General features: G+C 47.0%; 1 long non-coding RNA gene across 3 annotated transcripts; it reads left to right on the forward strand.

Moving 5' to 3' along the window:
• Nucleotides 1–836: 836 nt before the first annotated feature.
• Nucleotides 837–14,839, forward strand: LOC123618034 (uncharacterized). 3 transcript variants are annotated; one of them, XR_006726367.2, is made up of 4 exons: nt 837–1,154; nt 9,064–9,143; nt 9,537–9,688; nt 9,858–14,839. It is a non-coding gene; the product is annotated as an uncharacterized LOC123618034 (long non-coding RNA). The 3 variants fall into 3 exon arrangements; XR_012502965.1 differs by lacking the exon at nt 9,064–9,143 and having other exon boundaries at nt 9,858–11,423; nt 11,541–14,839; XR_012502964.1 differs by lacking the exon at nt 9,064–9,143.
• Nucleotides 14,840–24,818: the final 9,979 nt, after the last annotated feature.

The raw sequence follows: 24,818 nt of genomic DNA on the forward strand, positions 1-24,818 counted from the left end.
TTTATGTATTTAGGTGTTCCTATTTTCGGTGCATGTGTGTTTCCAATTGTTACATCTTCTGGTTGGATTAATCCCTTTAGCACATGTAGTGTTTTTCTTTGTCTTTCATTACAGTCTTTGTTTTAAGCTTAATTTTTTTTCTGATATAAATATCGTTCACCCAGGAGTAACTTCTCCTGTCCCCCTACTTTCAGTCTGTATGTGTCTTTAGAGCTGCAGTGAGAATCTTGGAAGCAGCACGTATATGGGTCTTGTTTCTGTGTCAAATACAGAGACTGTGTCCTACCAGTCTCTGTGATTAGAGCATTTAGTCCATTTACACTCAAAATAATCCTTTGTACCTGTGTACTTACCACCATTTTGTTCATTGTTTTGGGTTTTTTAAATACTACTTTTTTGTTCCTTTCTTTTCTTTTTCTCCCTTCACTGTGATTTACTGACTGACTATAATATAATATTATGTTTGGATTCCTTTCTCTTTCCTGTGTGTGTGTCTATTATAGGCTCTGGGTTTGTAATTACAATGATGTTGTTATATACGATTATTTTAAGTTGATGATCCCTTTTTCTAAATTATTTTTTCTATTTTGAGGGGAGGAAGTAATTCGGTTTATTTATTTTTAGAGGAGGTACTGGGGATCGAACCTAGGACCTTGTGCCTGCTAAGCATGCGCTCTATACTGAGCAACACCCTCCCCCGGAAGCTGCAGGTCTGTTTGGGGGCAGGGAAGGGCAGTGTGGTAGGCCTTTCATCTGATTGGCTGTGCAGCCCAGGGGTTGTAGGAGGCTGCTGCCAGCCTGCTGGAGGGCAGGGCCAGGTACCTACGTGGCTGACAGCCCAGGCCAGAGGGCTAGGGTCTCCTGCCAGCCTGCTGGAGTTTTAAGTTTGCTGTTGCATAAGGCGTGTGAATTCCAGCCCCCAGAACAAGGGTAAATAGGCTTATGATTAGGAACTATTAGAAGAAATATTTTTCCATTTCACTCAGTCCCAAGGTCTGGACATAACTTTGAGGGTTAAATGTTACATTTCAGAGGCACTGGCTGGAGGTCTCTAATCCTACCTCCCAGCCCACGTGGATCCCAGAGTTTGCTCCTATTCCCAGGACATAAGCCTCATCACAGCACACAAGCTCGAAGCCCCCGGGGACTGGCAGGTAACTTCTGGGTGAATTCTGACTTCAGCGTTTGATTACTTCTGTGTTTAGGTTTTCTCATCTTGGAACTCTGAGGGTTTTTCTTACTTTTCCACTGCTTTAATCTTACTTTTAAAAAGGTGGTTTAAAAAGTATTGTATCCAGTGTTTGTGAGTGTTTTACCTTGGCAGGGCTTCTCTGGCACCTCTGCTGGGAACGACCACTTCTGGACGGCTGCCTGTTGACAGATTCAGCTCCAGGCTGAACTGTGCGTGTCCAAACCTATCGGGTGACCGGAGCGGAACAAAAAAGCATAACAGATTTTCTTCCCTATAAGGCAGTTGTGGTTAGTCATAGAATTTGTTTCCTTCTGTTATCGTTCATACAGAGGATTTGAAAATGATCAGTTTGCTCTTAACCAGGGTCAGTTTTGCACCTTCCTTCCCCACAGGGGACATTTGGCAGCATCTGAAGATATTTTTATTTATTTATTTTAATGGAGGCACTGGGGACTGAACCCAGGACCTTGTGCATGTGAAGTGTGCACTCTACCACTTGAGCTATACCCTCCTCCCGAAGACAGTTTTGGTTGTCACAACTGAGAAGGGGGTGCTACCATCATCTAGTGGGTAGAGGCTAGGGATTTTGCTAAACAACCTATGGTACCCAGGACGGCTCCCTGTCCCCCGCTCCACCCCGCAATAAAGACAATCGGGCCCCAAATGTCAATAGTTCCAAGATTAAGAAACTTTGGACAATAATTACAATGTCTTTTAAAAATCTTCCTACAGGAATCTCAAGTACAAGTGTGACTGCTAACTACTTCTTCTAACTCCTTTGGCGTAGATATAAAATTTGAAAATGTTTGTCAAAAAGAATAATGAAGGAGAATGGACATTGCTACCATCTGCTGACCACCTTTTCTGCTGCAGACATGGTGCTAAGTGTGTTAATAAAGATAGTACCATTCAGGGGGGCAGGCATAGCTCAAATGGTAGAGTGCATGGTTAGCATGCACAAGGTCCTGGATTCAATCCCTGACATCTCCTCTAAAAATAAATAAAACCTACTTACCTGTCCCTACACACCAGCAAAATAAAATAAATAGTACAATAAATAAAATATTTTTTAAAAAGATAGTACCATTCATTTCATCATTTTCTCTAGAACTTCAGTACTCTGGGTCAAGGGTTAACATATGGCTTTTGGACCAAATGATAGGTAAACTGAAATTTTAAAGTAAATTATGCAATTCAAAGCAGAATCAATTTTGGCTGAGTTTCCAGGCATGAAAAACATGTGGCATTTCAAAGTTAAATTTTAGTCAGATCAACAGATCATAGTGTGATTGATAGTCCCACAGTGACTTTTCCTCTGAGTTTCAGAAAAGCTAGAGATGCGAACACAAGCCTGACATTTTCTTTGCAGCGCTGAGTCAGGCTGCGGGTAAGAAACTCTCCTAGGATCTCTCCCTTGACCTCCGTCACAGACTCCACCTGTCTCAGCCTGTGAGGGCATCCCTTTCAGGGAAGAGGGGGTTGAATAATGACTTAAAAACTTGCTCAGCAGCATCAGGTCCCTTGAATGATTGGAAAGAGGGAAAAAAAAGGTAGTAAGTACCCTCACCAACATGGCGCCATTTGACTTGAGGAGTCCCACGCGATTGTCAAGGACCAGGGCCGTAGGCAGGGATGGAGCAAGCAGCTGCAAAGCAGAAATGGAATAAGGGTTTTATCTCGATTAAGTGCTAAGAATGATTCTGAGGCAGTGTCCGTGTCCAGGCCCAAGGGGAAGACTACAGCTATCAACTCACGAAGATCGGTTTACGCTGCGTTCGCTATGTCTGCTCTAATGTCCTGAGTTCATTGAGAAAGGCATGACTAATCAGGAAAAGTTACTGGCTGTCTCAGTTATGTCATTTATATGGGGTTAGAAGAGCGGTCGCCCCACTCTTGTCACTGTCCACAGTAGAAAGGGTACAAATTCTGCTGAGTGTTGACTTGAGTCATCAAGTCCATCCACACTTCCCCTTTGTCCTGGAACAGTGATGGCTCCCATCTTTCCTCGTTCTCCCATTCTGGTCGGCTCAGGAGGTCAGCTCCTCATTCTCCCTTGAAGTGCCCTGTATCATTTTCCTGAACACTTTGAGGTACAAGCTTCAGCTCTTTGGACATTCCCATTTGGACTTCACCCTGACAGTGAGCCATTGGTCCTGTACTTGGGACTGAGGGTAAATGACAGTCAGTGTCCCTTATCCTGCCTCAGGGCAAGTCACACACTGACACTTCCGGTTGTCTTTTATCAGTCGGAGAAGTTTGTGTTGCATATTATCAAGATTCCTTGCTCTGACCTGGGACACAAGATCCAGTGGGAGCTAGGAGCTCCCAGGCCCTGATCCGGACCACCTGGATTAGCCCTGGAGTCTAGAGGCAAGGAGAGGGCCCCTTCCTCTTCCCCCAGCCCGCTGGTCACTCAGCAGGAAGCCTGAGAGGGGTCAGGGCGGGCGGGGCCCACCCTCTGAAAGGGACTCTCCTGCCGCTGGGCCTCATCGTCTGCCCACGTGGCTGCTGAGTTTATTTCACCGACTTTATTACTGCAGCTGGAACGCGCACACCTAGTGCGTTGATCTTGGTTTCTAATCCCATTTTCTAGTGAAAGGAACTGAGGCTCCTTGGGGGAAAGACTGGTTCTAGGACTGGGGCAGGGAATTTATAAGATGAGCCTGGAGCATCTTGCAGTGCCAGAAAGTGCTTCAAAAAACAAACAAAAAGAGGGCACAGGTGCGCTAGAGGAGGATTTGTCCAAGGGGCTCCCACGGGGCCGTATCCTGCTGGCCCCTCAGGATGGCCCCATTCACAGAGAAGGGCTTACTCCTTATGAAGACAGCATGCTTGTTTGAATGAAGACAACATGTATGTTTGGCAATCATAAAAGACCTGAAAGCAGGCAAAGCTACCTTTCGCCCTTTCCCTGAGGACAGGAATGACAGTTAAAATACGAGTAACAGACACATCACGGACTCTAGCTGATCACAACCGAGGGACCAGGATCTGGGGCTCCCTTAATGCACAAAGCGTTAATGCTTTAGTTGCTGAGTCTGGGGAGGCCCAGGAGAGGGGCCAGAGCTGCCGAGGGCTTAGGACAGCAGGAGTTTACCGACTGGCACAGAATTACGTCACTGCTTAACAAGCAGTAATACCACCGTGGTGCGCTCTAGCTGTGCGCCTTGTTTATCCCACCAGTGACTTCCCTGAAGTGACCAGAGACCGCGGTCAAAGGCAGGATGGCACAGAACTGGAGGCACTGGGCTGAACGAGTGGAAAGACAGCTTGCCTGCTGTTGCCTAAAACAGCGTCATCCGTGGGTGTCAGCAAATTATTCATGGTCAAGATGGGGAGACGGGCAGTCAGCCCTTGGTGACGTTTCCCCGTGACCTGGGCTTTGAGAAGCACTGGAGGCTATGGGAGGACCGGTGCTGACTCAGGTCCTGTCCAGAACAATAGTTGACAATAGTTGAGTGTGTGTGTGTTTGGTGTCTAGATACGCACTGTGTGTGTATGATGTGTATTTAAGGGTGGTCTGTATGTGTGTGTGGTGAGTGGCGTGTTTGTGTCTCTATGCTGTGTGTCACAGACGTGATGTGGAGCTGTGGTTGTGTGTACATGCTTTTGTGTGTGCATGTATTATGAGGGTACTCAGGCAAGCGTTCTGGAGGAGACCAAGAAGACGGTGGCAGGGAGAGAAAAGAATGAAGGGCGCTCTCCCTTAGCCAAGCCCTTGAAGCTCATTATACGCCATCACCCCAGGAGGCTGAGTGAACAGGAGACTGGCTGCGACCACCTGGCAACCAACAGCGACCGTCCCCCTGACTGGGAGGGCTCCCTACCTCTGCAGGGCAGGAAGGGAAACACAGTCCAAAGACAATGTGACAAAAAAAAAAAAAAAAAAAAAAAAAAAAAAGAGAGCAAGGGCTTTCCAGCTTCCTTTGCAGCTTATACACTGGTTTTTCTTAGAATGTTGTTTTCTCAGTATAGCTCTGTGCTAAAGGAATTTGCCCTATTGAGCACATGGGAGAAAACTCCTGGCCTGAGTCAGTCTCAGGCCCCATCAAGCAAAGCAAGGCGCTCAGCCCAGGGGAGATTTGCGCCTTTCCTGGCAGTGACACTAGCATACGGATTATAAAGGATTTTGGTCAAGGGAGCGTCATAACGAACATCCTGTTCTAGGAGCCCGAGGCCTTGGAAAGATCGGAGGAGAGCTGACAAATGCTTTAGTCAAGGGCACAGCACTGTTTCTCTTCGATCGAGTGTCGACAGAGTCCCAGACGGATTTATTGGTCAGTGCAAGTTACTGGAAGAGAAAAGTCTCACTCCAGGCATCTTGACCCCCAATCCAGAGCTCTTTGCACCGCCCCAGCTGATGGGCCTCCAGCTCTGTGGCACCTTCAGAAACTCATGGTTCATGAGCAAGGCTGAAATAAATCCACAGATTAGGCACAAAACAAGAAAGAAAGAAAGAGAGGGAGGGAGGGAGGAAGGAAGGAAGGAAGAGAGAAAGAGAAAGAAAGAAAGAAAGAAAGAAAGAAAGAAAGAAAGAAAGAAAGAAAGAAAGAAAGAAAGAAAGAAAGAAAGAAAGAAAGAAAGAAAGAAGGAAGGAAAGGAAGAAGGAAGGAAAGGAAGAAAGAAGGAAAGGAAGAAAGAAGGAAAGGAAGAAAGAAGGAAAGGAAGAAAGAAGGAAAGGAAGAAAAGGCAGGAAGGCAGGCAGGCAGGCAGGAAGGAAGGAAGGAAGAAAGAAAGAAGCTCATGGTTCTCCCAGGGCTGTTTCTTCAGACCCCAGGTCTGAGTGGTCTTGGACAAGCCCCACTCCTCAGTAAGGGAGCATCAGGGAACCTTGACATAACAGTCAGCAGTAATGCCATTTTGAGTTTACCGAGCAGAACATGAGATCCTCTTGCAAAATTATTTTGAGAACCTAACTGGATGGGCCTCATCCCCATTTTCAGAAAATCCTTTCATAAAGGATTAACTGATGATCCAAAATGGAAATGTTGCCAGTTGGCTGCTGACCATGTGTTCCCAACCCACCTCTCTAGCTGGAAGATCATTGGTGTCCTCCAGGAACATTCAGGACGCAGATCTCCTAAGTTTGCTCTTAGACCATTTGAGGAAGTAGCTTGATTTTTAAGAAATGCTTTTATTGAAGCATAATTTATATACAGTAAAATGCTCACATCAAACCTATAGAGTTTGATGAGTTTTGACAAATATATACAAGGTGGAATCACTACACAATCAAGACATAAAACATCTCTCTCTCTTTCTATCACCTGGAAAGTGCCTTCTTGCTCTTTCCCAATCAGTCCCAGCTCTTCTGACTTCTATCGCTGTAGATTGGTTTTGTCTTGTTTCGAGTGTCTGTTATGGAGTGAATGTGTCCCTCCAAAATTTGTATGTTGAAACCTTAACCTCCTACCCTTCCCCAGTGTGATGGTATTAGGAGATGGGCATTTGGGAAGTGATCAGGTCATGAGGTTGGAGCCCTCGTGAATGGGATTAGTGCCCTTCTAAAAGGGATCCCAGAGAGTTCCCTCCCCCCTCCCTCTCAGTCCACAAGGTGAGACACAGTGAGGTGATGGCACTCCACAAACCAGGAAGGAAGCCCTCACCAGCCACTGAATCTGCTGGTGTCTTGATCTTGGACTTCCCAACCTCCAGAACTGAAAGAAATAAATTTCTGTTGTTTGTAAGTCTCCCAGTTATAACTGCCCAAATGAACTGAGATGGTCATATGAATGGATCATACAGTATATAGTTTTTTGTGTCTGTCTTCCTTCACTCAGCATAATATCTGTCTGTGAGATTCATCTGATGTGCTGTGTATTGGTAATCCCTTCCTTGTTACTGCAAAAGAGTTTTCCATTGTATGTATATTCCACAGTTTGTTTATCCATTCATCTGTTGATGGACGGTTGGGTTCATCAACTCTTGGCTACTAAGAATAAAGCTGCTACAAATGTTTATGTAGATGTCTTTGTGGGGGTTGGATATAAGTTTGATTTGTCTAGGGTGAAAGTACTTAGGAGTAGAATTTCTGGGTCATAAAAATAAGTGGATGTTTAATTTTATAAGAAATGCGTGGCTTGTTTTTTATGTTACTTTCCTGAAAGGATGTTCAGAGATCAGCTTGCAAAGTCCACACCAAAATAACCTCCAAGGGGAGGAGATGGTAACAGAGAGGTCACAGCTCTTACTGAAAATGGTTGGTTCAGCCAGCTCCCAAGCAGGTGTTCTAACTGGTGCTAACCTCGGGCTGCACTCAAGAAAATGCTTATTCGCGTTACAAATGGCAATACTGAAATACACAGAAGGTCATTTATGCCAAAATGTTGACCAAATCTTTCGGGATTTTGCCTTAAGCGCAACCAATGACAATTTAGCAGGTTGATTTATTGAGAATGTAAACTCTGGAAAGGTCACCCTTTGAAAAGCGAATCTGCATGTTGAATTTTCATTTCTGTAGATTCCGTCTTACCCTAGGAAAGATAAACAGGCTTTTCTGTGATTTGAGGGCCTGGCTAACTGGGCCTTCACTCTCTGCCAGTTGTACCATCAACCCATACTGCATGAGAAAGCTTTTGTGTTTGGGGGACTGAACGGGAGAAAGGGATCTGACCTTGGCTGGACCCCTGGGAACTGGAGCAAAGGAAAATGGTGGCTGGTCTCACATGGAGGAGTCCTGAACCCTGTGGTGACCCTGCTTCTCTTGGCAAGACTTCAGAGGAAATGGCTGCAGGCCGGGAACTAGGGATTGTGGCCTAGAAAGCTTATGTGAGAGGCTGGACTAGCCTTGTTCCCCTGCCTGAAAAGGAAGGCCATTAGAGGTGAGACGCTTGAGCAAAAGGCTGCAGTCATAGAAATGGGAACATCGCGTGGTGCCAGGGAGGTCCCGGGGGACCCAAACCACGGATACTGCATTTCCTGGCAATGCTGACGGTCCTCTGTCATAGGCTGAATCACTGTTTACCATTTTTCAGACCCTGCCTGTATTAGAATTTTACACTCACACCCTTTGACAGGTGACTCACGCATTAGCATGAATGCAGTATGCCTCCACCTCTGATGTTGGTGTGGCCACGTGACTTGCTTTTTAATCAGTGATGTGTGAGCAGGAGGGACTCAAGAGGCCGCAAGAGGTACCACCTGTCTCTGCCCAACTTCTTAGGCTCCTGCCATTTGCCATGCAAAGAGCATGCCCTAGTAGGGCTGGTCCAAGGAAAATATGGAGGAAAGTAGATGTGAGCCAACTTGAAGCCTTAATCCTAGCCCAGGAGACTTGTAGCCTCAGACAGAGCTTCCCCAGCCAAACTACAGAACTGAGAGCAGGAAAAACCAATGCTCATTGTTGTATGCCGTTGAGTTTTGGTGTGGTTTGTTATGCAGAATTATTATAGCATTGGCTGACTGATACACACACTAATACTGTTCTCCTCTTCTTTCATAATAATGCAAATTCCAGTTTTCACTGGCTGCTTGGAATAAGGCTAAATACCCTAGCCTCCCTTGCAGCTAAATGTGGCCAGGTAACTGAGTTCTGGTCAATGAGATGTTAGTAGAAGTGTTGAGTCATAACTTCCGAGACTTTTCGTTAAAGGCCAACAGCATGCAAGAGTCATCACTTTCTGCATCCTGCTATCTGGAATAAGGATGTGATGGCTAGAGCTCTAGCTGACATTTTGTGTCCTGAGGAAGAAGGCCGTATTCCAGGGATGATGGACAGTGAGCTACCTGGAGCTACCTGGGCTGTTCTATGAGAGAGGAATAAACTGTGTTCTTTAAGCCTTTTTAGCTTTCAATTCCCCTGCTGAGTTTACTCCTGACACAGTTCTTAATGCAGTTTTTACTAAATCTTAAATATTTGTGATATTACCTAGAAGCAGACTATTGTGCAGCAAGGACCAACTGTTACTTCCAACCAACTTGGGAGAAAGCGTAGGGAGTGACTGATAACAAGGTATGGGTTCCTTAGGGGTGATAAACATGTTCTAAGATTAGATAGTGGTGATGGTTGCTCAATTCTGTGAATATACAAAAGACAATGAAAGCGTACATTTTCAAAGGGTGAATTTTATGCTACTTGAATTATAACTCCATAACCTGTTATGAAAATCACTCGCTTGTTCACTCTGCCCCTGTGAGGCACATACTGTCATTTCCTCGCATGACTCAGTACATGAAACTAAGGCTTGGAGAAGTTAAGTGACCCTCCCAATTTGTCCACTTCATAAATGTCACAGACAAGACCGGAAGTTAGGTTTCCGGACACCAGATTGGCGAGATAGAAACTCTCCTGCAAAACTAACATCACATAACATCACCTGTAATATGTTGCCTTCTTTCAAAAAAGGTTGTAGGTAGCTGGATCCTGGACCCTCTGCTTGCAATGAGGCCACTGCTGCCCTGGGTACCACCAATGCCACAAGACCCTGGATGCCTTAGCCATCAACCCCATCAGGAGGAATTCTAATAACATTGTTCAGTCTGGATTGAAATTCCCAGGTGAGGAGCTGATTGGCTGTACTTAGTTCATACGTCTGTGCTCCGGCAGCTGGAAGTCACGGGAGGACATTCACCTTCTTGTCCTCACTCAAGGGCAGGCTCCCCACAATCAGGAAGCAGGCTCAGAGGCCATATAAACTTTTAATTGCTGCTGTATAATTCTCTCCAGCACCAGATGTCTGGGACAAACCACCGAGGACAAATCACTGCCAGCTTCCCCTGCTGCGGGTGAGCCTTTGCAAAGCTCTGAGGTCAGTCCATTGAAAGCTGCCATCTTTTCCACATTTTTGTTTGCTAGGCTGGTTTGCACTTTATGTAACTGGTTTTAAATCAGCTTTTCCTGTTGCCTAGGAATAGTGGCAGAAGTAAGTGAGAAATCAAGTGAGGAGGTGCTGAAGATGGATGGGCTGGGAGCAAAACCAGTTCACCGGTCATGGTGGATTTGCCATGACAGAACCTGGCAGGAGACAAGCCTTTAATCTTCAGGTTTCCATTTATTCTTGGAACCAGACCCCACCTCCCACCCCGGCCCAGTGGTGAGGAAGGAAAGATTGGTTTTACGCTCAAAGATGTTAGAACTGGAAGGGACCATAGAATGACCTAGTCCAGTTGTTTTCAAGCATTTTTAAAGCCATGGAATCCAGGCTTTAAAGGAATCTTCACGAAAGCCCAAATTCTAAAAATAGATCAAACCAGAGCAGCTCTTACTAAACAGAGGCTGGGGGCCCTAGAGCAGTCTGCGAATCGCTGAGTCCAGCCCCTGGGCTCCAGGTGAGGAAACTAGGCCTGCAAAGAGAATGCCTGGTTCAAGGCACCTGGTCATTTAGTGGCAGAGCCAGCCCTCCCAGGACTCCTCCTCCAGCCTCACGCAGGTCAACCCAAAAGAGCTATTTCAACTCAAAATTCTCGAAGACGCTGGAGCACAGGCAGTGCAGCGCTGAGACCCCACTAACAGAGCGAAATGGAGCTGGGAGAGATGTTCCCTCCCCCCGCCACAGTCACCATGTCGGCACTGCATTGATGGGACCCGGTATAAACACTGGCGCTGCCTACGCCCTGGGTGTGGTGGCGCGAGGATGTGTATCCAGTGGAAACTGCAGTGGTGTCTGTGTGGTCAGGGTCCCAACAGGACGCAAGTGGCATCGCAAACTGAGTTTGAAGAAGGGTCATTTACAAAGATGTGGGGGGTGTGAAGGGCAACCTACAAAGGGGAGCATCGAGGGGCTAACGGCAGGGAGACTTCACCTCTTCCTAGATCTGAGGGCACAATCAAGGAAGTGGTTTGGATATGGGCCACATGATAAGAGCTGCAGCCTCTGTTAGCAGGATCAGCCAACTCACTGCAAGAGGGAGCAGGCAGTAAACACTCCACCCTCAGCTCCTACCAACAGCTGAACCTGACCCAGGAGCCAAGGGCAAAGTAGCCCGGGTGAGGCAATTCACAGCATTGCAGGACACAGGGCATGGCTGGGGGTGGAGAGGGAATCTGGAGGGGCAGACAGAAGATGTCTGCCACACCTTTTGTTTTGTTTAATTTTGGGTGGGAGGTAATTAAGTTTGTTCGTGTGTTTGTTTTTAAATGGAGGTACTGGGGATTGAACCCAGGACCTCGTGCATGCTAAGCATGTGCTCTACCACTGAGCTATACCCTCCCCATATCACAGTGCTGTTCGGCGGAAGCAGCAGTGTCCAGCAGACCTCGGAAACGGCGGACTCCACGTGTTCATGAGCACACGTGAGCCACCCCCAGCACTCTCAGAAATTCTCACAGGGCACAGGCACTTTGCAGAGGTGGAGGCAGGGAAGAACTGGAGAGACGAGGTCATGAATATGACGTTATTCATCCCTACAGGGCCTGGGGAAACTGGCGTCCTTCCTGACTGAAGCCCAGCTCCTCTGGTGCAGGCAGAAGGGAAGTGTCCCAGTTACAAGGACGGGTGAGGTCTGCGAAGGTCCCCTTTGCCCTTGGAGACTTCCTCATCTCCAGCACTTGCTACCATGGCAACCTCAAGGGGGTACGGCTTCCTCTTGGCCTTTCAGTTCTGCAGTCCCACAGTGCGTTCCTGATCCTAGCTGCCTAAGGTTCATGCAGACGCCACAGGTTAAGGTCAGAGTCTGCAACAAGACTGCCTTCGTACCACATGATGGCCACGAGTCCAAATGTCCCCAAGCCACCTAGACTTCTGACCAACTGGCTATAAATTGGGGAGTTTCCTGCTACCCTGCCATATTGGTGATTCACTGGAATGAGTAACAGAGCTCAGCAAAGCACTATACTTAACAGTTTTAGTTTTATTATAATGGATACCAATCAGGACCAGCCAAGCAAAGAGGACCATAGGGAAAATTCTGGGAGCTTCCATGTCCTCCGCACATGGAATCTCCCAGCACATTTATGTGTTCACCAGCCAGGAAATTCACCCAAGCCTCAGGGTCTGGAGTTTTTCTTGGGGTTTCATTACACCAGCTTGATTACTTGAATCGCTAGCCATGTGACTGAACTGAATCCACGGCCCTCCCCACCAACTCCCCCAGACTGTAGTCAGATGGTTGGTCTGTCTGGCACGGCCAGCCCCTATCCTGAAACTCTCTGGGGCCCACAGGGAGTCACCTTATTAGCATAAACTCAGGTGTGATGCCGGGGGCCCATTGTGAATGACAAAAACGCTCCTACCATTCAGGAAATCCCAAGGGTTTAGAAGCTCCATCCCAGGAATATAGGGTATGATGCAATATCCTGTAGCGTGGCTGTCACGGGCTGAAACATTTAAGCTGGTCCTGACTGCAGTGAGCACTGGGATGGCTAAGATTTTCCTTGGGTTCCAACCTACAGTGATTTTAGTGACTGCCCAGAGGGCTGTGTGGGGCATCCTGAGGTCACACGGACGATCCACTGGAAGGAGCGAGATGATTAACCAGCCATGACAGCCTTGGCTTAGAAGTGGATTAGAAGGGGCGCGTGAGAGCATGCGTGCTGGGTACTTGCTACCCCTGTGCCAAAGGGTACATTTTTAAAAAGGGAATAACCACAGAGTAATACAAATGATAATGCTGTTTGCAAATAAGTCTTGGTTTTTAGAACATGTAAGACCCATTCCACTTTTGTTCCTGCCCTAGTGCTATGTAGCGGGAACCATGTTTAACCCCCACCACTCAGGAAGTCAGGTCTTTTTATTTCTCTTGCTCAAAATCTAGACTTATGAAAAGGAGACTCAGAGAGCGATGGGAGTGCCTCACCTGCCCTCTGAAATCTGGTTTCTAAGCTAAGGAATCACTTCTACTCCAAATGATTGTCTTAGCGAATGTGGCCCTTTTTAGGGAATATCACATCAACCGACATCTGAGCTGATACCGACCAGTTGCTACATTAGAGGTTAAGTTAATTGAAACGCTTCATACTGGTTGGTAATAAATTGCTGCTCCCTATTTCTGGAATGTCCTTCTTCCATTCTGGCTTTCCTGGCCCCTCCCCTGGGACCAGAATAGCTACAGACAATAATTTTCAGAGCCTTGTGCAAAATAACAATGCAGGGTTCCTTGTTCAAAAATTATGAAGAATTTCAAGACGGTGACGACAGAGCATTAAATCAAGGACAGGACCCTTCTGAGCACACGAGCATCTGTACCAGTCACACAGCCGCGAAGCCACCACTGCCTGGGCTCCTCCACACCCCCTCACGGTCTAAGGAGAGGGCTGATCCTGGCACAGCCCGGGCCTCCAGGACCCCATCCAGCTCCCTGGCCAGTGTCCCTCTGATGAAGTGTGGTTGGCAGAACACTCCTCCTGCAGTACCACCAGTGCAGGAGGAGCGGGGAGTGCGAGCAAGAAAGAGGGAAAGCTGACTGTTACTGCAGCATAACTCGGTCCATCCTGAGTAATGCGCCCCAGGGCCCCACAAGTTCTCACACACTCTGACAGTCACCCTGCCGTGAGGTTGTCTCCCGGATGCCCAAGCAGGACGGGCAGAGTTGTTTTCTTGGATGGAACATGACTTGACTCTATTATCAGAAACCCTCAGAATTATACAAGGCACAAAAGGACTCAACACTGTTTTTCAAAATTATTATTTATTTAAAAAATTTTTAATTGAAGTGCAGTTACAATGTGTCAATCTCTGGTGTACAGCACAATGTCCCAGTCATGCATATACATACATATATTCATTTTCATGTTCTTTAATTTTTTTTAAAATATCTTACTTTCAGTAGTCATCTGTGACTCTGTTTTGTTTGTTTGTTTGTTTTGGGGAGGTGGGTAATTGGATTTATTTATTTATTTATTTTTAGAGGAGGTGCTGGGGATTGAACCCAGGACCTCGTGCATGCTAAGCATGTGCTCCACCGCTTGAGCTATACCCTCCCCGCCAACACTATTTTTAGCATGAAAACTTTTGTCAGTAAAGTGAAACAGGTGCTTTCTACCAAGGTTCTGAGAAAAGAGTACAATGTAGATGTATCAACTTGTTTTAATACGTTACTGCAAAATAAAAGGACTTATGTTTTCACTGGATGTTTATCTTAGCTGAGGGCCAACTTCCTCTCACTTCTGGATCTGAGGTGAAGCTGCTCAAGGAGGAGGAAGAGAAGACAGGGAGACAGGGGTGGCCTTTATGGATTTGTGGAGATAACCTCCGTCCTGGAGGGGTACTGGGTGAGCAGAGGAAAACAGCAAAGCACCAAGGAATGCTGGCCTCCCAGGGGGCTCCCGGCCCCTTCAACGCCCTCCCCACCCCGACTGCTCCCCAGTGAGGAGGAGCACTGAGATGGGTACCTCAGCTTTTGTGTTCATAGGCAGTGGAGCGTTCAGGATTTAAAACTAAACATAGCCAGAGGTTCAGGACACGAGAGGCAGGAAGGGATGACAGCTGGAGCACAGGGGATTTTTAGGGCGGTGAAACCATTCTGTAGGACACTATTACAGTGAATTTATATCATTACACACTTGTCAAAACCCATAGAATGTACAACACAAAGAGTGAGTCCTAATATAAACCATGGACTTTAATGAATAACAATGTAATAATATTGATTCATCAATTGTAACTAATGTACCACACTATTGCCAGATGTTGATAATGAGGGAAACTTGCTGGGGGTCAGGGTGTATATAGGACTGCTGTATTTTCCACTCAATTTTTCTGTAAACCTAAAGCTGCTAAAAAAAAAAGTCTATTAATTTAAAAAATAATAATAAATGTGTATTAAGAGAAAATGCTCTCATTCCTGCGTGTCTCTACCTGTTTCTACTTTTTCTCAGTCAGGCTTCTCCTAACCAACAGAATGGAAAGATAAAGAAAGAGAAGATTTTGTTGTGAGCTCAGGAGAAAGGCCAAAAGAGACCCTTGAACAGCTGTGACTTTGGATCCAAGGCCACCATGTACATCTGCTCAGGTGGTGCACTGCACAAGGGCACCACATCACAGAAGGAACATTGTCCTTGCAGACATCAGAGCTTTGTGTATTTATTATGCAAAATCCAAGAGCTACCTTTCCCAGATTTGCTCAAAGACTAGGGGTAGTCCTGCCTAGGTCCTAAGCCTTTCCAAGGTGAGGAGGTCTCTCTGGGGCCCAACCTTGTCTACCTACCTGCAGGTATCTTTGGGTTTGGGGTGGAAAAGACCGTCTCTGCATTTACCCTTCTTCAGAACCTTGAGGTGTGGCACACCTACTCATGGAAAAGCCCAGTAATGGACATAAGTGGAAAATCTGAAGCCCTGTCACCCAGGTGCAGAGGAGGAAAGATGGCCCAGGGCTGGCTCAGCCACAGGTTCAGGGCTCAGAATGCACACATGGAGCTGAGTAGTGTTGCTTCCTGAATGGCAGAACTATCAGATATGAGAGCAGAAGTGGTTTGGCTGATGAGGTTGCGGGTCTAAAAGGCTGAGAGCCTGCAGCTCTCGGCTCCTCCAACAGGGCTGCCAAGACCACTGAGGTCTGTGCCTGCCTACATGAGATACAAGGGGGAGTTGCATCTATCCATTCGTCACCACCTTTCACACTGATTATTTGCTGCTTCAAGAGCAAGCCCAGGTAGGTGCCCTGAACGCACACAAGCCCATTCTTGCATCTGGACCTGATTCATGGTGTGGCCTCGTGCAGGAGGCAGGCGTGGGGAGCTGGCTGTAGCAGATCCGGTGCTTGGATAGCACTCTCTCCGTATAGATTAACATCTCTTAGCCCGCTAGCACACTTACAGTGATGCTTTGTAAGAAAGAATTTTAGGAGGAGACAAGAACAATAACATTTTGGAAGAGGAAAGCAACCAAGGAGGAATAACTGGTCAAGCAGTCTTTTGAGCCCAACCCCAAGTTGGAAAAAGATAGGGCAAATGTTTCATATCATAGACTCTTCCAAAGGAGGCAGTGGGAGCCCCAGGAACTCCCGGACCTGGCAGGCAGGTGATGCATGGTTAGGTGGAGGAGACTAGGAGGATCACTGTTTAAGCAGCAGTCGGTGTATGTAAATATATGTTTATATATGCAAATAAACCTAGTGTTTGTAAATTACCTTGGACTTACAATAAGCAATGTTGCACTTGGTAAGCAATCAATGAGTGTCTGCTGTTACTCTCCGACTCCATTCCACTGGGAGCCTACCCATCTCTCGCCACACACACTCTGGAGAGGATAACAGAGTGGGCTTCTGGACTGAGGACCAAGGGACAGTGCAGTGAGAGGTGCAGAACAGAAGGAGCAAGGACTCTTGCCATTAGTTTCTAAACTCAGAGATTCCCAGTCCTTCTTGCCACTTGCAGTCCAGAACATGCCGGTAGCCTGGCCGTACCTTGCAGGAAGGAGCCCTGAAGATTTCTCTCTGAGGAGTCTGAGCAGTAAACGGCCCACCGAGGTCCCCTGCAGTATGATCAGGCTCCACGCACACATGCTTGAATGATGAGGAAGTGCCACCTGAGTTGGGCCTTGGGAGGCTTTAAGAAGGCAGTTAAAGACTTTCGGGTGGAACGGAGCAGGGCAGGGGGAAGGGGAGGTAGGAGATGAAGTTTGAAAGGGTGTCAGAGACCAACAGGTTTCTGACAAAGGCACTGGGTGAGCAGGCACAGACGGGCAACCTGCAGGTCAAATGCCCCTCTCTGAGCCGCACACCCTGACCTGGGGCTGCATCCGCCAGTGGAAACCCTGGGTCTGGCTTTGGGTCTGTGCTGGCTGTCACCCTGAGGACCAGATGGATGAAAGCCTCTAGGGCTGAGCTCAGAGATGGACGTTAATTCAGGAGATAATGAGGAGCCTGATGAGAGTTTGGAGATAGGAGAGTGACGTAGGGAATTGAGTTACACTTGAAGGCCGAATTAATTTACGAGCCAGACGCTGAGAAAGGCGATGCGGGGCTACTGGGAAACCGTCAGATGAACCAGGGTCCATATTGACAGGAAGAGGAGGAGATCAGAGACTAGAAAACAGAAATTGCTCACAAAGGAATTGAGCCCTTTGGATGGGAACCAAGAACTCCGATGGAATGCAGGAGGAAGGATTGAGCAAGAGAGAAATTGAGCAGCTGCCAGCCTATCTGAATGAAAGCAAATACCTTGAACTCGACAGGGGACATCAAACATTAGTGACCTTTTTGGCCAGTTTCTTCCCCATCACCAGCCTAAACACAAGAATGCAAATAAAGAATTCTTTCCCTATCCCACTGCTGTGGTGTTTTCAGCTTTCTAGCTGAAAACGGCCTCATGGAAGCATCAGCTTGCTAGTGAGCCAAGAGGCTGACAAGTGGAGGAAGTCTGGGGAGTTGGGCTTCCCAGCGAGTGTTTTGGCCTTGAAAAGTCTTTCCCTCACAGCCTTCTGCACAAGGACTTCCCTGACGCGGATAACAGGAGCCATCCTTCCATGAGAACAGATGGCAGTGCCAGCCAAGCAGCCAGGAAGGGAGCAGGAACTTTGACTCAGAAATCTCTCTTCCCCACCTGCCTGCAGACTCGGAATTGATCCCTTACTTTTTTCTCTGATAAAGGCATGGAAGGTCTTGCTTACAAGTGCGAAGGGTTGTCCAGAAAGGGAAACAAAAAGTCTACCACCAACCATTCATACCTTGGTTCATTTAGCAGGGCCCAAAGGAAAGAAGGGGTTCCAGGGTAAATGGTAATACACTATCACATTTTAGAGTAAATTGAAGAAGTTCACACTCATTATCCTGATCCTCAAAAGAACACCGAGGGCCTTCCAGGATTATTAGCTTCCTCCAAGAGCTGAGGGAGTCAAGGCCCAGAGAAGCTAAGTGACTTGCTCAACAATACACAGTAGTTAAATGATCAATAGACACATGAAAAAATGCTCAATATCACTAATTATCAGAGAAATGCAAATCAAAACTACAACGAGGTATCACCTCACACCAGTCAGAATGGCCGTCATTCAAAAATCCACAAATGACAAATGCTGGAGAGGCTGTGGAGAAAAGGGAACCCTCCTACACTGCTGGTGGGAATGCAGTTTGGTGCAGCCACTGTGGAAAACAGTATGGAGATTCCTCAAAAGACTAGGAATAGACTTACCATATGACCCAGGAATCCCACTCCTGGGCATATATCCAGAAGGAACCCTACTTCAGGATGACACCTGCATCCCAATGTTCATAGCAGCATTATTTACAATAGCCAAGACATGGAAACAGCCTAAATGTCCATCAACAGATGACTGGATAAAGAAGATGTGGTATATTTATACAATGGAATACTACTCAGCCTTAAAAACTGACAACATAACGCCATTTGCAGCAACATGGATGCTCCTGGAGAATGTCATTCTAAGTGAAGTAAGCCAGAAAGAGAAAGAAAAATACCATATGAGATTGCTCATATGTGGAATCTAAAAACAAGCAAACTAAAAAAACAAAAACAAACAAACAAACAAACAAAGCATAAATACAAAACAGAAATAGACTCACAGACATAGAATACAAACTTGCAGTTGCCAAGGGAGCAGGGGGTGGGAAGAGATAGATGGGATTTCAAAATTGTAGAATAGATAAACAAGATTATACTGTATAGCACAGGGAAATATATACAAGATCTTATGGTAGCTCACAGAGAAAAAAATGTGACAATGAATACATATATGTTCATGTATAATTGAAAAATTGTGCTCTACACTGGAATTTGACACAACATTGTAAAATGATTATAAATCAATAAAAAAATGTTAAAAAAAAAAAAAAAGAATACACAGTAGTTGGTGTTGGCAGAAATGGGACTTGAACCCAGGGCTCCTGATGTCCAGTTTGGTGCCCTCTCCCAGGTGTGGAGGTGGTGGGAGCTGTGACAGTCTGGGGTGCTGGGTTTTGTGTAGTGGGAGGGCCCAAGGGCATAAGAGCTGGGGTGCTCCATGGGAGCACCCCCATCTGCTGGAGTCAAAGCCATAGTCAGTCTCCCCTAAATGTCACCCCCTGCCAAGTCCTCTTCCCTCAGCTCTGAGTGAGACAGAATAAAGAGCAGAGAAGGGTGGGTGGCGAATCCCAGGCCACCCATCAGCCCCCAAACCCAAACCTCCATCCCAGGTCTTTGCTCCGCTGGGGGAGTTTGTCCTGGAGACCCGACCCCTCCAACCCCACAAGCCGCAGAAATCCCTACCAGAGGTAAGATTGCCGTCTAAGAGCTTGGCTCCTTTGGGGGAAATCTGTCCCCTCGACATGTGACCACTCCAGCCCACAGTCCAAGGTCCCGGAGGTGCTCAGAGCTGGGAGCTGACTACCTGTGAGTCAGCCCACGGTCAGTGGCAAACACGGAGCCTGCTCTGGGCTTTGGGGCAGGACGCTCTCCACAAAGGACTTTGCTCCCCAAGCTCAGGCCCTGGGCAGACGCTTAGAGGAGCTACGTCTGAAAGAGGCAAAGACATGGCATGACTCTGGATTCAAACACCTAGATCCCAGACAATCTGCCTTTGAGGCCCCATGGGAGGCTCATGCCCAGAGGAAAAGCCCAGAAAGAACAGTTGGTAACTTGTGGGGCTTTGACCCAATTTCAGGTTGGAGCTCATCCAGGCCTCCTTTATTGTCAAGTCCGAAGGAAGGAAGGAAGGAGGGAGCTGAAGTGTTCTCTGGAACTGAGCCACTCTGGGAATTCAAGGAGAGATCTGAGGCTCCTCCCTGTCCCTCCTCCACACCCCGCCCCCAAGGTGCACACTCACTCAACTGTTTGCCCATGACCACTGGGGTTCCCAGGGCCAAGCTGTCCATCTAAGGACCTTCTGCTAGAGGACCTCAGATCCATCATGGAAGGGGATGGCTGCTTCTGTGCCCTTACCCCGCAGGCCTTGCAGAGGAAGAAAAAGAGACTGGGAGGAGGGCCCCCTTTCCCTTGACTCAGACCGTTTCATCAAAGCATCATTTCAAAACAAATAATCATTAAAAAGGACCAGGAGAGGAATTCATGCGTGACCCGTTAGAGCATCTTTCACGCTTTAACATTCTTGATGGGCCCAGGGAACGCAGCTGAAGTCAACGCAGCACGATGAGGGGCTCATCTCAGTCTGAAAGAGGACTCCAGCTCAGTCATTCACAGAAGTAGTCACAGTGTTGTCAAGAAAACACGTGCACAGCTAGTCGCCATTCGGGCCAGGGCCAAGTGAGAGTTATGGAGGACCAGGGGAGGCAATGATTATTTCCGGGTAGAGGAGAAAAGTGAGGCAGCGGGCTTACAGGGGAAGAGATGCTTGGGTCAGGCCCTTGAGCCTTTCCTGGGAAAGATTCATGATCAAAGGAGAGAAGCCGAGTACAAGTATATCTCAGAAAAGGCAAGTGCTCTCAGAAGGCAGACGCATGGCAGATGTGCTGGGTTAGTGGTGGGAAGAAGTGAGTCACCAGTTAGGGCTGGGGCCCAGCCAAAAACAGACTAGGTCAGGGGACTTGCAATATTGAACACTTGGGCGCTGCTCTCAGAACTGACCCGTTTCTCCCTCAAGGAGTAACAGCTACAATGAGGGATGCGTTGAATCAGGAGACCATTCCTAGCTCTGGCACGCACCACTGGGGGACCTTGGAGAAGCGGGGTCCTTCCCGGGTATCAGCTGGCACCTGGACAGGTGTAAGGAATAGATGCCTGGTGTTGGGGATGTTTGCCATCACATTCCTTCTAGCAGGAAGCAGACAGCCCCGTGAAAGGGGGAAGCTGATGGGACTGTTTTCAAAGGGAAGGGCACAATAAAAGGAGCAACAGGAAATGGTAAAATGCCAGGGACTTGTGAAATCTGGAAGCCATTATCACCCCTTGACCCGAAGGGATGTGCTGAGAAGCTGGAGCTGGTGCACTGAATTTAAGAATATGCAGATTGTGACCTGCTGGATGAGGCACAAGCCACTCACACGGGGGCCTGGCACAAGCTCCCACTTAGATGAAGTGAAACTTATGGGGTCATGTTGATTGAAGGCATAATTTCAATACACCCACACAAAGGAAGTACAGTCACAAGATTCATTACTTAGAAGATTCTAGAAGCTGGGGAAAGAGAGGGGTAGGGAGCAATGAGCCAGGGCAGGGGGGTGGAGGGCAGTCCTCCATCCCAGGTCATGAACAAGCAGGAGAGACAGAGCAGGACAGCAAGCCCCTATGACTTACAAGATGGTTGGGGTGGAGGTCATTACATTTTCCAGGACTTAGCTCTAATTGGTTATTTTAAACCTGCCCCGTAAAACAGGAACTCAGGGCGGGCATCCTAAACTCAAGTCCACACCTAAGTGCCAGGATGTTGGGTGAGAGCAAGGTATCATACTGTAAAATGCCTAGGCAGCAACTCAGAGAAACAAAAGTTGTTTGTCTCATCTCAAGGGGCTAAGAGGATGAAACTATGAGCTGTGAGTGAGGGTCTGCCTGACCAGACCTGCAGCCCTTCGACAGAGAATGTGGCCACTGCCACCTGCGGTAGGGCAGGGCAGAGGCCAGGGGCATCGATGCCTTGACTTCTAGCTACCCGCCCAGCACCTCTCAGCTGAACACACACAAAAGCCAGAGGGCAAGGGAGCTGGCTGAGGCTGTCTGCAGAGGCCAGCTTCCCAGACAGAGCAGGGCTGAGGAGGCACAGAGTATCTCACATGCGGTAGCAGGATGACACATTTATTTGAATAGTTACGTGTTTATTTTATTTACTTATTTATTTATGTATTTATAATTGAAGTTTAGTCCATTACCATGTGTCAATTTCTGGTGTACAGCACAATGTCCCAGTCATGCATAAATATATACATTTATTTGTTTTCATATTCTTTTTCATTAAAGGTTATTACAAGTTATTGAATATAGTTCCCTGTGCTACACAGAAGAAACTTGCTTAGCTATTTTTATATAGAGTGGTTCACTTTTGCAAGTCTTCTGTGTTTGTTTTAACGTGTCATGGAAAGAAGAAGGCCAGCACATCAAAGCTCTCAGCTCACAGCTGTCATTGCTCAGGAGAAGGCTGAACAAGATCTTTAAATGACACCAAGTTAGACAATTGAAAGAAAAATACTGAGTGGTAATATGGTGGTACGAGAATACGGCAAAAGTCCCACAGGTGGCATTTGTACCACTGAAGTTTGGGAAATTCTGGGATGGATGATGTGTAAGATTTCTTCCATCTCTGACTCTCCTTGAGTTTCTAAGTGTCGACATGTAGCTAGGATGAGTGCAAGAGCTATCTCAGTTCACCTAGGTTCGGTAAAATGTTATGATCACGAGTGATAGGTGATCTGACCACGGGACTCCTAGTCACTCCAACCCAAATGTCGATCAAGAAGATAAAATAATTGTGATATATCCACATACCAGGCAGCAATGAAAATGAACAAATTTAAGCTGCATGCGGCAACGTAGATGAAACACACTAACCCAACACTGAGTGAAAGGAACCAGACACACCGAGACCACACAGTGGGATTTCTTCTGTGTAACGTTCAAAACAGACTAAACAAATCTACGTGGTAGAAATCAGAAGAGGCGCTGCCATCGCAGGGAGGAGGGTGGAGATGGCGACCGGAAGGAGACGTGCCCAGGCTTTCGGAATATAGGCAACATTCTGTTTTGTGATGTGGTACTTTCACTGAGACATAAATTCATTGAACTGTAAGGTTGTGATTTTTGAACTTCTTGGTCGGTCTCTGATATTTCAGTAAAATTTTTAAATTTCAAGTGTATAGAAAATGGAAAAGCTGTGATTTGTCCTTGTTGACCCTAGTCAAACGGCCACAAAGGATGAATTGCGCCACTGAGATGATGTGTCCCTGATGGTTGGAGGAATGTTGTGGAAACTGTCTTAAGCTTGGGTCCAAAATGCACATCTCTAGAGGTGATTTACTTCTTACAGGCGTCTGGGAGAACTACCAACCTAGGACCACTTTAAAAGGTTTTAGGTTCCAAAAGTGACACGAAGTCCAGTGCCAAACCTACATGAGTACAGACTTTTGGTTGGGAATTCTCAGGGGAAGACTGTCTCTTTATTTTGAATCCAATCTGAACTAAAATTAGGTATCTCAAGGCAAGTAATTATCTATGGTGGGGATCCCACCCTTCCCCTTGGGGAGCAAGATCCACCTACACCCACTGAAATATCCACCCTTTGAGGGTTCTGGGTACCCACAAGGCTCTCCAGTCTAAGCTCACATTCTGCTTGCGCCTAGGTTTTGTCTCTCATCTGCAGTCCAGTTGGCCAGAATGAACAGATGGCTCCAAGACAAATTCTGCTCCTGCTCATCTCTCTGTATTCAGCCTTTTTCATTGTTTCCATCTCAGAGAGGCAGTTCAGCCTTCCTGCAAACACAGCCTTTAAAAAAAAAAGGGAAGTATAGTTGATTTACAGTGTTGTATTAATTTCTGGTGTACAGCATAGTGATTCAGTTGTACATATGTAACTATCGTTTTTCATATTGTTTTTCATTATAGGCTATTACAAGGTAGTGAATAGAGTCCCCTTTGCCAGACAGTAGAAACTTGTTGTTTATCTAAAAACATGCTTTTAATAGTTTCCCCAGCGTCTTAGGGATTTTTGACTTGGCAGGTTTCTCCAGAACCTAGTCTGCTGTGTTGCTGGAAACACAACACTGACTTTCCTATCTTCATTTTCCAATAGTCTCTCGGAATCCTTTGCTCATCAAATTTCCTCTTCCTGGATTGATCTTCCTCATCTTCTGCATTGGCTAAATCTGACTGTGGGAGGCAGAATTCTAAGACGGCTCCCCAGATCTCTAGCCTCCTGTGCATGCACACTTTCTCCTGGTTATTCAATCAAACAGTAACCTTGGTGTTGCTATGAACAGATTTTTCCAGATGTTATTAACATCCCAAATCAGTTGATCTTAAAATAAGATTTTTTTTCTGCATGGGCCTGAATTAATCACATGAAGTTTTTAAAAGCAGAGACTTTTTCGTCCAGCAGGTAGCAGAAGGGAATGTCATGGAGCTATGCTCTGGCTGGCCCAGGAGAAAGCAAACATCTGCGTTGTGAACTTCCTATGGGCAGCCTCTAGGAGCCGAGGGTTGTCCTTGGCCGACAGCTAGCAAAAGAACACGTAGACCTCAATCCTGTAACTGCAAGGAAATAAATTCTGCCCAGACCAGTAAGCCTGAGTAAGAATCCGGAGCTAACGTGAGAATTGCAGCCCTGGCCAATTCCTTGATTAGCATAATACCTGGCACAGAATAAGCACTTGGCAAATGTTTGTGCAATGAATATATGAGTGGAGGATGGATGGAATGAGAGCCTGCAGACGTGCTTGAATCTGTGTGTGTGAAGATGTGTCCTTTTAAAGGATGCAGTCTGTGCAGAACTGTGTCCTTAATCTGAGCCATCCTTTGTCCATTGATAGCCGCCCCTGATGCTTTTGTAACAATTCTTTCCCTCCCTTTATTGTTCTCAGGGAACATTCCTACAAAAACCTCAAGGGATCGACTTCCTCTGTGCTTCGGGGCAGCAGATGGGGTATGTGTTCTGTTGGCTACAGCTGTGCTCCAGCCCCTGGGGACTGAGGGAGACACAGCACCTCAGGAGGACCGGGGTGGGAGTCAAACAGAAGGTGAAGCCCACCAGGGGGAAAAGACAAAGACAGTGCCTGGGCCGGAACCCCCATGAGGTGGTGATGGTGGTGCAGGTCCAGGGATTCCCGACCCCCCACCTCATACACATCCTCAGTCTCAGCTGCTACAACTTCCTTC

The sequence above is a fragment of the Camelus bactrianus genome, chromosome 28 (genome assembly GCF_048773025.1).
Source record: "Camelus bactrianus isolate YW-2024 breed Bactrian camel chromosome 28, ASM4877302v1, whole genome shotgun sequence".
NCBI lineage: Eukaryota > Metazoa > Chordata > Mammalia > Artiodactyla > Camelidae > Camelus > Camelus bactrianus.